The sequence below is a fragment of the Lycium barbarum genome, chromosome 8 (assembly GCF_019175385.1).
Source record: "Lycium barbarum isolate Lr01 chromosome 8, ASM1917538v2, whole genome shotgun sequence".
Lineage (NCBI taxonomy): Eukaryota > Viridiplantae > Streptophyta > Magnoliopsida > Solanales > Solanaceae > Lycium > Lycium barbarum.
The window spans coordinates 28,004,998-28,019,920 of record NC_083344.1 but is presented as its reverse complement, the minus strand read 5'-3'; positions in this window follow the sequence as shown (position 1 = coordinate 28,019,920).

The following is a 14,923-nucleotide window of genomic DNA, read 5'->3' as shown; positions in this document are numbered from 1 at the left end:
ATTGATTTTGCTATTGATGTGTTGCCAGACACCAATCCTCTATCTATTCCTCCTTATAGAATGGCTCTCGCAGAGTTGAAAGAGTTGAAGGAGCAATTGAAAGACTTGCTTGAGAAAGGCTTCATTAGGCCTAGCTCATCCCCATGGGGAGCACCCGTATTGTTTGTCAGAAAGAAAGACGGCTCTTTACGAATGTGCATTGACTATCGGCAACTGAATAAGGTGACGATTAAGAATAAATATCCTCTTCTAAGGATTGATGACCTATTTGACCAATTACAAAATGCCAAATGGTTTTCAAAGATAGATTTGAGATCTGGGTATCATCAAGTGAGAGTTAGGGAGAAAGATATCCCTAAGACAGCCTTCAGAACAAGATATGGCAATTTTGAGATTCGGGTGATGTCATTTGGACTAACTAATGCACCGGCAGTATTTATGGATTTGATGAACGATGTGTTCAGGCCCTTCCTATATTTATTTGTGATTGTATTCATCGACAATATCTTGGTGTATTCTAGATCCGAGGCAGAGCATGCAGATCATTTGCGTACTATCCTTAGAATTCTTCAAACTCGAGAGTTGTTTGCAACATTTTTTAAGTGTGAGTTTTGGTTGAACACAGTGACATTTCTGGGGCACATTGTTTCAGCTGATGGCATTCGGGTAGATAGCCAAAACATTGAGGCCATAAAGACTTGGCCAAGGCCCACGACTCCTACGGAGGTTCGTAGTTTTCTGGGCTTATCAGGTTATTACAGGAGATTTGTAGAAGGCTTTTCCTCTATTTCTGCACCACTTACAAAACTGACCTAGAAATCAGTAAAATTTCAATGGACAGATGCTTGTGAACGTAGTTTTCAAGAACTAAAGGATAGATTAACTTCTGCCCCTGTCCTGACACTTCCAGAGGGATTGGAAGGTTATGTTGTTTATTGCGATGCTTCTGGCATTGGGCTAGGCTGTGTGTTGATGCAACATGGTAAGGTGATTGCGTATGCTTCAAGGCAATTACAAAAACATGACAAAAATTATCCAACCCATGACCTTGAATTGGCTGCAGTGATTCAGGTATTAAAGATGTGGAGACATTACTTGTATGTTGTTCATATGGATATTTATACAGATTATAAGAGTCTTCAGTATATCTTCAAGCAAAAAGAGTTGAATTTGGGGCAACGACGATGGTTGGAATTGCTAAAAGATTATGATGTTGATATCCTATATCACCCCGGAAAGGCAAATGTTGGGGCTGATGCTCTTAGCTGTAGATCCATGCAAAGTTTGTGTGATGTACGACCAGAGAAAAGAGAAATGGATCGTGAGCTCCAGCAGTTAGCTAGCCTAGGAGTTCGAGTAGTAGACTCAAGTAACAATGGTAATTCAAAATTCAGCAGTCTCGTCGCTAGTTGTGCAAGTGAAAGAGCGACAATACGAAGATCCCATGCTAATGCATTACAGAGATACACTCCCTCAGTAGGAGAAGTCATCATTTGAGATTGCAGGAGACGGAGTTCTCTGATGCCGAGGCAGATTATGTGTTCCTGATGTGGCAGGATTACGCCACCAAATATTGAGAAAAGCTCATTGCTCCCGTTATTCTGTCCACCCCGGAGCAATGAAAATGTACCATGATCTTAAATCTATATATTGGTCGAATGGGATGAAGAAAGATATAGCGAAATTCGTAACTCAATGTCCCAACTATCAACAAGTGAAAATCGAGCACCAAAAGTCGGGCGGACTGTTGCAAGCTATGGAAATTCCAACTTGGAAGTGGGAAGTAGTTAACATGGACTTCATTACAGCCGTACCCCGTTCTCGACGTAAGTATGACTCTATATGGGTGATTGTGGATAGACTCACGAAGTCGGCTCATTTCTTACCAGTCAAAACTACATATATGGCAGAAGATTATGCAAAGCTTTACGTTAAAGAGATAGTGCGACTCCATGGTGTTCTGGTATCTATTATCTCAGATAGAGGAACTCAGTTAACAGCTAATTTTTGGAAGACCTTCCAGGAGCGTTTGGGGACTCATGTGAGCCTTAGTACGACATTTCATCCGCAGACTGACGGACAAGCTGAACGTACAATTCAGACTCTCAAGGATATGCTACAGGCATGCATGATGGATTTTGGAGGTAATTGGGATGATCACTTACCACTTATCGAATTTGCTTATAACAATAGTTATCATTCTAGCATTCAAATGGCACCGTATGAGGCTTTATATGGGCGAAAGTGTAGATCCCCAGTTGGGTGGTTCGAAGTAGGAGAGACTGAATTGATAGGTCCAGACTTGGTCCAATAATCCATAGAGAAAGTTAAGCTCATACAAGATCAGCTATTAGGAGATCAAAGTCGTCAGAAGTCCCATCCGAATAATCGTCGAAGGGACTTAGGGTTCCAAGTGAAAGATTGGGTATTCCTAAAGGTGTCGCCAATGAAAGGAGTTATGAGGTTTGGCAAAAAGGGGAAGCGTAGTCCCCAATATATTGGGCCTTATGAGATTGTGCGCAAGGTAGGGAAAGTGGCTTACAAGTTAGATCTACCTCCTGATTTGGAGTCAGTTCACCTAGTCTTCCATGTCTCGATGCTTCGTAAATGTGTTGGAGATCCTACTAAGATCGTACCGGTAAATGATTGTCAAGTGACAGAAAGGTTGACCTATGAAGAGGTACCCATTGCCATATTAGATAGGCAAGTACGGAGACTTAGAAACAAAGAAGTGGTCTCAGTTAAGGTTTTGTGGAGAAATAATAACCGCGAAGAAATGACATGGGAAGCAGAAGAAAATGTGAAATCCAAGTACCTGCACTTATTCCATCCCCCAGAAGAGATCCAAGATGAGACATCAAGATCATGAGGTATGTATGTTTCCATTTTATGCATTTGGGCCGTGTGTGGCCAAACTTTATTGCTATGGTGTTGTGGCCCTGTGAGGCATTGTTATTATGGGCTGTTGTGACAGGATGGTAGTGCCATGTTACAGGGAAAACTCTGACAAATGTTTTATAGAATTCCCGAGAACTTAACATTCGAGGACGATTGTTCTTAAGGGGGGAGAATGTTACACATCGAAAAATTTTCTGTTGATGCAGAGTGAATAGACTAACGAGGAGCACGAAGTATACGATATTTCAATGAGTAAAAATAGCATTTGATGACCCTAAATGAGGGTGCAAAGACATTTGAAGTAAGAGAAGGAAGTTTGCTAAGGAAGGCAAGGTATACGTTATGTATCGGGAAAGATTTACGAGAAACACGTTAATGATGATTTAGTGATGTTTTGTAGAAGAGTTATACCGTCCCTTAGATAGTTAATGAGGTGTTAAACAAGTGTTAAGAAGGTTCCCTGAGGATTGAATCAAACGAACGACGAAGATCATTTCAGGAAAAATGGAGTTATGCGTCCGACTTATACGGTCCGTATAACATTATACGGTCCGTATAAGGGTCCGTATAACTCCCAGCAGGGAGATGATTTTCAGGGTGGTTAACCACGACCACTTATACGGACCGTGCAATACTATACAGACCGTATAAGTGTCCGTATAGTACCCGACGGGCTGATTTTTAGTTTTTGTATAAATAGATGCCTTGGGTTATTTTACTTCATTTTTGATCTCCTACAAGTATTGAGAGCTCAAAACCCTTCTTTAAGCACATTCCACTCAAGTCCAAGAGAACACAAAGATCAAAAGACTAGAATCAAGTATTTATGTGTTAGAATGCTTCTTAGGGTTAGAGGACTACAAGAAATACATGGGCATTGTAGCTAGGGTTTTGCACTAGTTGATAGCTGCTCCAAAGCTTGTTTATATAGGATGAAAAGGTTAGTATCCATGCTTATTTCATGTTGTTGAGAATTTTTGGTTGTAGAAAAACTTGGGTGGAAGGAGAAGGTAGAAAATGAAGTCTAAACGTGGTTTTTATGATGTTTATAAGTAGTAATCTATATTGAGTCACGATTCTTGATATGTTGTGATTATGATTATGTTATAAATGATGTTGAGAACATGGGATAGACATTGTATATGAGTGAATGTAATAGTGTGCTATGACCATGGATACGGATGATTGGAAGTGAATGGAGGAATATGGATAATATAGGTGGAAAAAGGCTATTGTTATGATGTTGTGAATGTTATTATATGTGTTTGGGAGTTGATATATGATATGGACGAAGTCGTATAAATAAAGGAGATGCTGTCGAATTTTCTCTAGCTTTAGTCAAGTATGCTAGGCTATCGATTTTCTAATGTTAGTATAACTCTAATGAAGGTAGAAATGTGAGCATTGAAGGAGAACATTCAAGTGATAGAATAGTTGAACGAAACGATATTTAAGGCTAACCCTTCTTTCGATAAGGCATGGTTCTCTGGCCATATATTTATTCTTTCATGAGCCTATGATGTCCTCCAAATGATTCTATCTTTAAAGGCTACTAAGCTCATGATCCTCGATATGTTACGATTGTACTAAATTCCTTATATGATGAGTAATCCTCTGGGGATAGATGTAATGAACGACGATAGTAATGATGCTAAAGATGCTTATGAGCTTTTATGTATATGTGTATATGTATGAATATTATGAAACCCCGAGCTTATATAGCCGGGTAGAATATATATATATATATTGCGCGCGCTCCACTGCATTTGGGTACGGACAACCCTGAGCCTTGCCAAGGCTCAGGTATGTGAAACACTAAACCTTCATGGGCGGGTATGCCATGTATATGATATGGATATGTTTACGCTATGTATTTGATACGAATACGAATGTTCTATGAATATGAAAATGGATATGAATACGGATACGGATATGGATGTATGTACCCGGTTACGCATTAGAAATGGAATGTCCCAATAAAAAAAAATCAGGCAAGTGTTTATGACGATGGTTCTGCTACCTCCCATCTTATGCTATTTCATATGTCGTCTATTATGCTTTCATAATGATGTTTATCATGCTTTACATACTCAGTACATTCTTCGTATTGACGTCCTTTTGTTTGTGGACGCTGCGTCATGCCCGCAGGTGGCCAGAGAGACAGACTTGATCCATAGCTTTATTACTCTGGGACTACATAACGGAGCTCCATTTCATTTGGAGCTACAGCTTTTGGTATTTATTCTTTTGTGTACATACTCATGGGCATGGCGGGGTCCTATCCCGCCTATGTGATATGACATACTCTCCTTAGAGGCTCGTTGACATGTGTATATGGTTAGATGTATTTGGCCTTAGCCGCCCATAATTTAGATATCATTTTGTTAGCCTCGTCGGCTTATATACATTTATATGGGCATTGTCATTGATGGTGATATATATGTATTGTTGCCCAATGGGATTAGTATGAATAGTGGATGGAAAGTATGATTTAGCTATGTGGCTCACCTAGATGTAAATGTGAAAGTATGATAAGAGGTGTCCGGGTGGGTCAGCACCGGGTGCCCGTCGCGGCCCTTCGGTTGGGTCGTGATAGATACCCTAAGGCTCTTAGCCTAATTAGGACTCTATGTAAGTCCACCCAAAAATAATTTTGAAAAAATATTTTAGAGTATAAGAAAATAGTTTTTAAGAAAATATGTTAGGTATACTATTATAACTTATATAATATTTTACATACATATATATAGTCCATTTTTATTTCTATCTTTTTCTAAGTTTTAGTAAATTTTTATTCTTTAGCCTAAGTCTAAATAAACATAATTAGTCTCATAAGTTTTGTCTGAATCAGTCCACACGTCCAAGTCCATGGTTTTTATAAAAGTTCAAATCAGTCCAAAATTTCATAAAATCGGCAGTTTTAGTCCTTTAATCAAATAAGTCCCAAATTGCATTAATGCTTTACAACTATGTCTTCATTTTGTTGCAAATCCTTTTTAGCGACTTTAAAATACGTCAATCTCATAAGGGTTCCACTTGGCACAACAATTATGCAAATGACAATTTAAAGTACATAATTTAAATGAGGTAGAGAATTTGGGCCAACCAAGCCCAAAAGGAAAATAGTTATGCAATCAGTCTCATCTTAATTCAAACATATGCTCCATTTCGCTCCAAGTGGGGTTGACTCGATCTATATATGTTAGCAGGCCCTGTTGGGGACCACCAATGGGTTTGAGTGGACAAAGATACAAACGTGTGTACATAACATTAGCATACGCTCACACATTAAGCTAAGTACAAAATTAAAGGTTGTAGTAATTATTATAATGCCAAAACGAATTACAATTTTTATTGGGCCAAGCCCAACAAAAAACAGTTATCATTGAAACAATAATGGCCCAGATACGACGCCTACCCAAACAGCTCGGTCATGGGACTGTGTATAATTCGGCCCAAATGGAAAAGGCAAGCCCAAGCTACACCCCCCCCCCCCCCCCCCCGCTTTTTATTTTATAATTGTCAAGGCTTGATATACATAGTATACCAGCTGACTTTCCTCAAATTTTTGTAAGCATCAGGACTGAGATATACATGATATAAACCAATATACCATTAGATGTGAAGAGCAAAACCTTTCAAGGGGCATACCCTTCACATATACTAGGTATACACTAAATATTCCATCAACCTTAACTCTAAAACATTATATTTAGGCCATATACAAGTTATAACTTATCCAGAAATTCCTAGAAAACAAATCAAGAATAGCTATGGTCTCAACTCAACTTCTCAAACCAAAAGCTAGGATTTCTACTCGATTTTAACATCTCATGCAAGTCTTGAATCTAAAGTGTTAATCAAATCGCTAGTCAAAGTAAATTGTGTAGAATTGTATTAGCTTCAAACTGGAAGTTCAACTAATTCCAAAAAAATCAAACAGAGTCCAAAGAAATGCCAAGCAATGTAGGAATAAGATAAGCAAAGTGAAGGTAATGTCTAATAATGCATAGGCAAGCAAAACAAGGTGTTATAAGTGTCAAGTAAGGCTGAAACAAGCACCAAACCAGAGCAGGATGGCAGTTCAAAATAGCATGGACAAGCAAGGGTAACCATTCAAGGTAGTGACAAAGAAATGCCAAGCTAAGGGGTAAACAAGATGCACAGGGTGCATGATAGTCTCCAAGGTCCAAATATTGGTCAATATGATCATAGAAGTCACAACAAAGGGAGTCAGAGGTTGAATGCTTGGTATTAAGTCCTGTTGAAGGCTATGAGGTGCTTTATATTCAACTTATGTTCAGAATACTACATCAGGATGTGATAAGGCAGGGACAGAATGTCGAGAGCAGATATTTGAATCACAGAATTAACCAAGTGGAAGGCAAACAAGCAAGAAACAGACTCTACACTTAGGTTGTTTTTTTATTTTGATATATCTTTTAGTCTTTGTCTTAGCTTTCTTATGCTCAGTGTCATGACCCAACCCCGTAGGCCGTGACTAGTGCCCGATCTGGGCACCCAAACACATTTATCAAATGCTATCTCAATTTTTATCCAACACATTCAGGTATATAGCAGAAGCCGACAAGGCTTTATTTCAAATTTAGATAATTTCCAGGAAAATTTCGGCAGAGTTTCCTTTGTTTTACGAACTATCCCATATACCCTACATGCACAAAATACCAACAAAGGCCACAAAGGGCCAACAAAGCAACATTTAAATATATGCGGACCGACCGCCGCGGCGAATGGGATCGCCCAAACACAACATATACACACATCTGTACAGAAAGACCCCAACCCACAAACATGTCCACAGACCTCTAAACAGAACGACAGAATCATATGACGGGACAGGGCCCCGCCGTACCCATGAACGAGAATATACATATACAGTAATGACAGACTGTACCAAAAGATGGGCTCTGAATAAAAAAGCGCCCCAAAATAGAAGAATAAGATCCTAAGCGGGCGGATCTACAAACCTGTCGTCGGTACCTGCGCGACATAAAAACGCAGCCCCCGAAGAAAGGGGGTCAGTACGAAATATGTACTGAATATGTAAAGCCTGAATTACAGAGACAAAATCATAACTGGTACAGAACGTACAGAAAGTAAACAGAAAATCCAAAGTATCAGATACATATTTTCAAAACATGCAGAGTGTGTACAGAAACATATGTCATATCAAATCTGGCCCCTGCCAAGGGACTCGGCAGACAGAATGTGGCCACCCTCCCGACGCTGGTGCCACAACACAGAAGAATCATAATAGGGGCATAACCCCGAACATAATATGTCATATCAAATGGCCATAGCAAATAATATCAGAACAAGCGGACATGGCACATCATACTCCACAGACCCATGTACGCGTATACCTGCCCCCTCACATCGAGGCACGGCGAACAATGCAGAGGATCACGCTTGACAACATATCCTGGCCCGGGCTCAGTGTGGGAAACATTGGGGCATCCACGAGTGGAGTAGTGAGAGACTAATGCAATTAAAATATCATAAATGTTTCCAGAGACTCGATGAGGCATATCAAAGACAAACCGATCCAATGAAGTCGGAAGGGATCGTAGTAAATGAGTTTCGGATATCATAATGAATTACAGAGTATAAACTTTCTGAAGTCGTTTCGAGTGTCAAAACAATTTATCAGACTTAATGGAATATTTAAAACAATGTTTGTTAGGTAATTAGAATGGTAGTCAAAACATTTCTTTCAAAAACCGCTCGAAAATAGGACTTAAGTACAATAAGGGCAAAACCGGAATAGCGTGCCCACCTCGGGACAAGCAAGGCGGTGGGCTCAAATTACATGTTTTAAGCTTCTGGGGTCACCTACAAAGGTTCTACGGACGTTCTATAGCTTTCCAAGTAGTTTAGGGAAAGTTTGCATGATTTTCAAGAATACAAACCAAAAGGGCTCAAGCTTACTGAAGGAAAAAGCGAGATTTTCAATTGCGGATTCCGATGGGCAGAAAGTCTTTCGAGGCCCGAATCCGATTCTAATACACTTAGGCATGCCAAAAGAAGGATCGGGTAGCTTTACATACCTTTTGAGCTTTTTAAGCCTATCCAAGCTCACTCCCCGTTTCGTCGAAAATCTGCAAATGGTCGCATTTACCAATTGTAAGTTATAGATGCTACGAATTCAATTCAACTCATATTTGTCTACCGAAATTTCGACAGCACTTCCCCTATACATATAGCACCCCCGAGAATTCAACTCGGCTCAAAATCATCAACAACAACCCAAACAACAACATCAACATCAACAACAAACATTAGAAACACAATATGGCACAACTAGTTCTTCTTGCCGACATAATGCCATAACCTTCATTTCAACTTCAATTCCCAAACCAATTTCAATGATTTCGCATTCATTATCAAACTAGATCATCACAACATAGTTTAGAGGTGTTTCATATCGTTTCCTCAAATTATACATACGATATACATAATATACAAACTTTCCGCCAAAGTCCTAACTCGTCCAAAACTACTAATCTTTGGCATACATATTCATAACCTGTTTCCATCTTCCAAATCCATCAATGATCATCATAACTTATACCCTAACATCTTTATTTTCACAACGTCGTAAAATCGTACTAAAGCGACATAAGTTTCTATATTTCATTTCAAAGCAAAATCATATCATTTTACTTCCATTTACATTGCAAGAATCACAATAACACAACTAACACACTAAACAAACTTAATCCATTTCCATTCCACACACTCCACACCCCACGGCCATATACTCTTTTTATCAACTTCAACTCAATTCATTCTACTTTCATTCCCAATATGCATTTCACTACCACCACAACTAGAATATAACATGAATTCAGCACATTATGGCTATACAATATACACATGCACACGACTACACATATATACCACACACCCACTTTGCAAACATCCATTTCTTCATACAATCAACACATTTCTACATACTACAACACAAACAAGACTTCATAACACAAGGATAAGGGATGAATTCTTACCTTATTCTCTAGTCTTCTTCACTTGAACTTGTGCTCACTTTGATGAATCAAGTGCTTCTCCCTCCAAGACAACTACACCAAGTTGAAGAGGCTACTCAATTTAGTAGGAAAACCACAAAAGAAAAATTTTAGGAGCAATATTATTGGGAGTGATTTTTCCCAAGCAAACCCGAAACCCTTCTCTCTTCTTGCTCTTATTTTTGCTTTGGTTTTCTTGCTCTCTAATGGATATACTATGAAGACTTGGTCTTCTTATAATTATTGGTCACATGGTCAAGCACATGACCATGTAAATGGACTTGGGCCAAGGCCATGGTGGCCGGCCATGGTCTATGGTTTGGGCCTCAATTCATTTTTTTTAGCCCAATGAGTTATAGCCCACATTTTGTAATTCCCGAAACTAATTTCCAAAATTCCAAATTTACCCTTAGCCTTATCCCACACTTTCACAGCCATACTCTTTTATGCACGAATCCTATGTCAAATAAAAATCAACTATGACCTTATTTCTTACAAGTCAAGATTGTTTTCAAATTTTTCCAACGTGTGAAAACACGGGATATAACATCCTCCCCCCCTTTAGAACATTCGTCCTCGAATGTTAAATTGATCTTATAGGGTCTAAGAATACTCCGGGGGAGTTTCTGTTTATAGATGGCACATATGACACACATTCGTTATTGAATGGAATTAAACAAATATTAAAGATTACCTGCGGGCGTAGGGAACAAATGAGGATACTTCATCTTCATTTCCTCTTCGGCCTCCCAGGTCATTTATTCCCTATTGTTGTTCCGCCACAACACCTTAACAGAGGCTACATCTTTGTTTCGGAGCTTTCTTACCTGGCGGTCCAAAATAGCTACGGGCTGCTCCTCATAAGATAACTGCTCCGCCACCTGAATATCATCCGCAGGAAATATTCTGGAGGGATCACCAATGCATTTGCGGAGCATAGATACATGGAATACCGGATGCACCGCCTCCAAATCAGATGGCAGATTTAACTCATAGGCGACATTTCCAATTTTTCTAACAATCTGATAAGGCCCAATATAAGGCGGACTGAGCTTACCCTTTCTGCCGAACCGCATCACGCCTTTCATAGGCGATACCTTCAGAAATACCCAATCACCAACCTGGAATTCCAAAGGACGACGCCGTTTATCAGCGTATGATTTCTGTCGACTCTGGGCTGCCAATAGCCGCTCCCGAATAAGTTTCACCTTATCAACGACCTGCTGGATCATATCTGGGCCGATTAATTCTGTCTCGCCAATATCAAACCAGCCGATAGGTGACCTGCATTTCCTACCATATAAAGCCTCGTACGGAGCCATCTGGATGCTGGAATGGTAGCTGTTATTATAAGCAAATTCAATCAATGGCAAGTGATCCTCTCAGCTACCTCTGAAATCAATAACACAGGCCCGCAACATATCTTCAAGCGTCTGGATAGTGCGCTCGGCCTGTCCGTCACTCTGAGGATGAAAAGCTGTGCTCAGGCTCAGCTGAGTCCCTAATCCTTCCTGAAAAGATCTCCAGAAGTTCGCTGTGAACTGCGCACCTCTGTCAGTGATAATAGATATAGGAACTCCATGAAGTCGCACAATTTCTTTAATATAAAGCCTGGCATAATCCTCAGCGGAATAAGTAGTTCTGACGGGGAGAAAATGGGCTGATTTTGTCAGCCTATCAACAATAACCCAGATGGAATCATACTTCCGTGGAGTGCGAGGCAAACCAGTAATGAAGTCCATATTAATGATCTCCCACTTCCACGTCGGAATTTCCATTTCTTGCAACAGTCCACCCGGTTTCTGGTGTTCAATTTTGACCTGCTGACAATTTGGACACTGGGCGACAAATTCTGCGATATCCCGTTTCATGCCATCCCACCAATGCAGGCACCTGAGATCATGGTACATCTTCGTAGAACCAGGATGAACAAAATAGCGAGCATAGTGTGCCTCGCCCATAACCTGCTGCCGTAGCCCTGCAGTATCAGGTACACACAACCTGCCTCTGTATAGTAAGGTCCCGTCTGGTGTAAACTCGAACGGAGTCTTCTCCTTCTCATGGGCTATGTCTCTGTATCGAGCTAAAACAGGATCTTCATATTGATGCCGCTTGATATCTTCCTTAATAGATGATTCAGAAGCCCCTCGGACAGAGATCCGTGTACCGCCAGAATCGGCCAGACGAACCCCAAGATTAGCCAACTGATGAATATCACGTACTAGCTCTCTCTTGTCTGGCTGTAAATCTGCCAAGCTGCCCATAGATTTCCGGCTAAGCGCATCTGCAACAACATTAGCCTTGCCCGGATGATACAGAATATCCACATCATAGTCTTTCAGGAGCTCCAGCCACCCCCGTTGCCGCAAAATAAGCTCCTTCTGCCTAAAAATATACTGGAGACTCTTATGATCTGTATAGATATAAACATGGATGCCATATAAATAATGTCTCCATATCTTCAGAGCATGAATCACCGCTGCAAGCTCCAGATCGTGGCTAGGATAATTCCTTTCATGCTTTTTCAGCTGCCGAGAAGCATAAGCTATAACTCTGCCGTGCTGCATCAGTACACAGCCCAATCCCATACCAGAAGCGTCACAATAAATAACATATCCATCGGGTCCCTCTGGAAGAATCAGAACTAGGGCCGTAGTCAGCTTCTCCTTCAGCAACTGGAAGTTTCGTTCACATGCATCGGTCCACTGGACCTTAGCTCCCTTCTGAGTTAGTCTTGTCAAAGGCGCTGAAATCGAAGCAAACTTTTCCACAAATCTTCTGTAATAACCTGCTAACCCCAGAAAACTACGTACCTCTGTGGGCGTCGTGGGTCTAGGCCAATTCTTCACGGCCTCAATCTTCTGTGTATCCACCCGGACACCATCAGCTGCAATAATATGCCCCAGGAATGCCACTGAAGCCAACCAGAATTCACATTTAGAAAATTTTGCATATAATTTTTGATGCCGAAGTACCCCAAGTACCGCTCTCAGATGATCTACGTGCTCTGCCGCGGACCGAGAATAAACCAGAATATCATCGATAAATACAATTACGAACATATCCAAGAATGGCCTGAATACCCGGTTCATTAAATCCATAAATACCGCATGAGCATTAGTCAGCCCAAAAGACATAACTCTGAATTCATAATGGCCATATCTGGTCCGGAATGCTGTCTTAGGAATATCGGCCTCCCGTACCCGTACCTGGTGATAGCCTGACCGAAGGTCTATCTTCGAAAAATATTTGGCGCCCTGCAACTGATCAAACAAATCGTCAATTCTGGGGAGGGGGGTATTTATTCTTTATGGTTACCTTATTCAGCTGTCGATAATCAATACACATACGCAACGACCCGTCTTTCTTACGCACAAATAATACCGAGGCTCCCCAAGGTGAAGTACTCGGTCTAATGAAGCCTTTTTCTAACAGATCCTTCAACTGCTCTTTCAGTTCTTTCAATTCTGCCGGTGCCATTCTGTACGGGGGAATAGATATAGGCTGAGTATCTGGAAGCAAACCAATAGTAAAATCTATCTACCGCTCTGGAGGAAGGCCTGGAAGCTCATCTGGGAACACATCTGGAAATTCATTAACCACGGGAACTGACTGAAGAGTCGGCGTTTCTGCTGTCAAGTCTTGTACCCGAACCAGATGATAAATATAACCCTTCCTGATCATTTTCTTCGCCTTAAGGTATGAAATAAACTTACCTTGCGGCGATGCTGTATTACCGGCCCATTCTATAACTGGCTCCCCGGGAAACTGGAAACGAACTACCTTATTTTGGCAGTCAACATTAGCATAACAGGAGGCTATCCAGTCCATACCCATAATAACATCGAACTCGATCATATCTAACACCACCAGATCTGCCTTAGTGTCACGGCCACATACAATTACAGAACAGTCTTTATATACCTGTTTTGCTACAATAAAGTCCCCAATCGGTGTGGCTACCTGAAATGGCTCTATAGGTTCAGACGTTATACCAATTTTACCGGCAACAAGAGGCGAAATATATGACAAAGTCGAACCTGGATCAATTAGTGCATACACAGACCGAGAGAAAACCAATAATGTACCTGTAACGACGTTAGGTGATGCCTCCTGATCCTGGCGGCTGGCCAAAGCATAGATGCGGTTCGAAGGACCGCTAGTACCAGAAGCTCCACCATGACCTCTGCCGCGACCCGCCGGTGCTAATGTACCCGGCCTTGTAGGGCACATAGCCACTGATGAAGATTATGACCCGGCGGCTGATCCGGTAGGCTGCGCTACACCACCCGAACTACCCTTATACGGGCAATCTCTCACAGAATGGCCCTGACGGCCCCAAGAAAAACATGCACCGGTGGCTCTGTAGCACTCTCCCGGATGGTATCTGCCACAATAAGAACACTGAGGCCTAGGTGGCCTCGTCTGACCAGAACCCCTATCTGTCAGCGAACCTGAAGCCCCAGAGCTCTGGCCTGCTCCTAAATAACCTGGGCTATCAAATCTGCGACCTGTAGGCTATGGAGGTGCGCTCTGTGCCGACTGGGATGGATATCTGCTAGGCTGCTGCGGCTGCTGAGGCTGTCTGCCCCGGAAATCTCCAGAATACCCGGATGATCTGGCCCTCTTAGGCTGTCTCCGATCCTGACTCCTATCGGGCTAATGGCCCCTGTGCCGGTCCTCCATGCCCTGGGCGTGCGCCTGAATCCGAGCAATATCCATATCGGGCTGAGCGGCCAATACCAAGCAACTGTCGACAAAATACCGATCCAGCCCCATAATATACCTGTGCATCCTGTCAGCCATAGTAGCTACCACAGCAGGTGCGTATCGGGCCAATGAGTCGAACTCCATACTGTACTCTCGAACACTGCGACCCCTCTGTCTCAGCAATAAGAATCTGTCAGCCCTGGCCCGCCGTAACTCCGGAGGCAGGAAATGGCTAAGAAAAGCCTGAGAAAAATCATCCCAAACTGTTG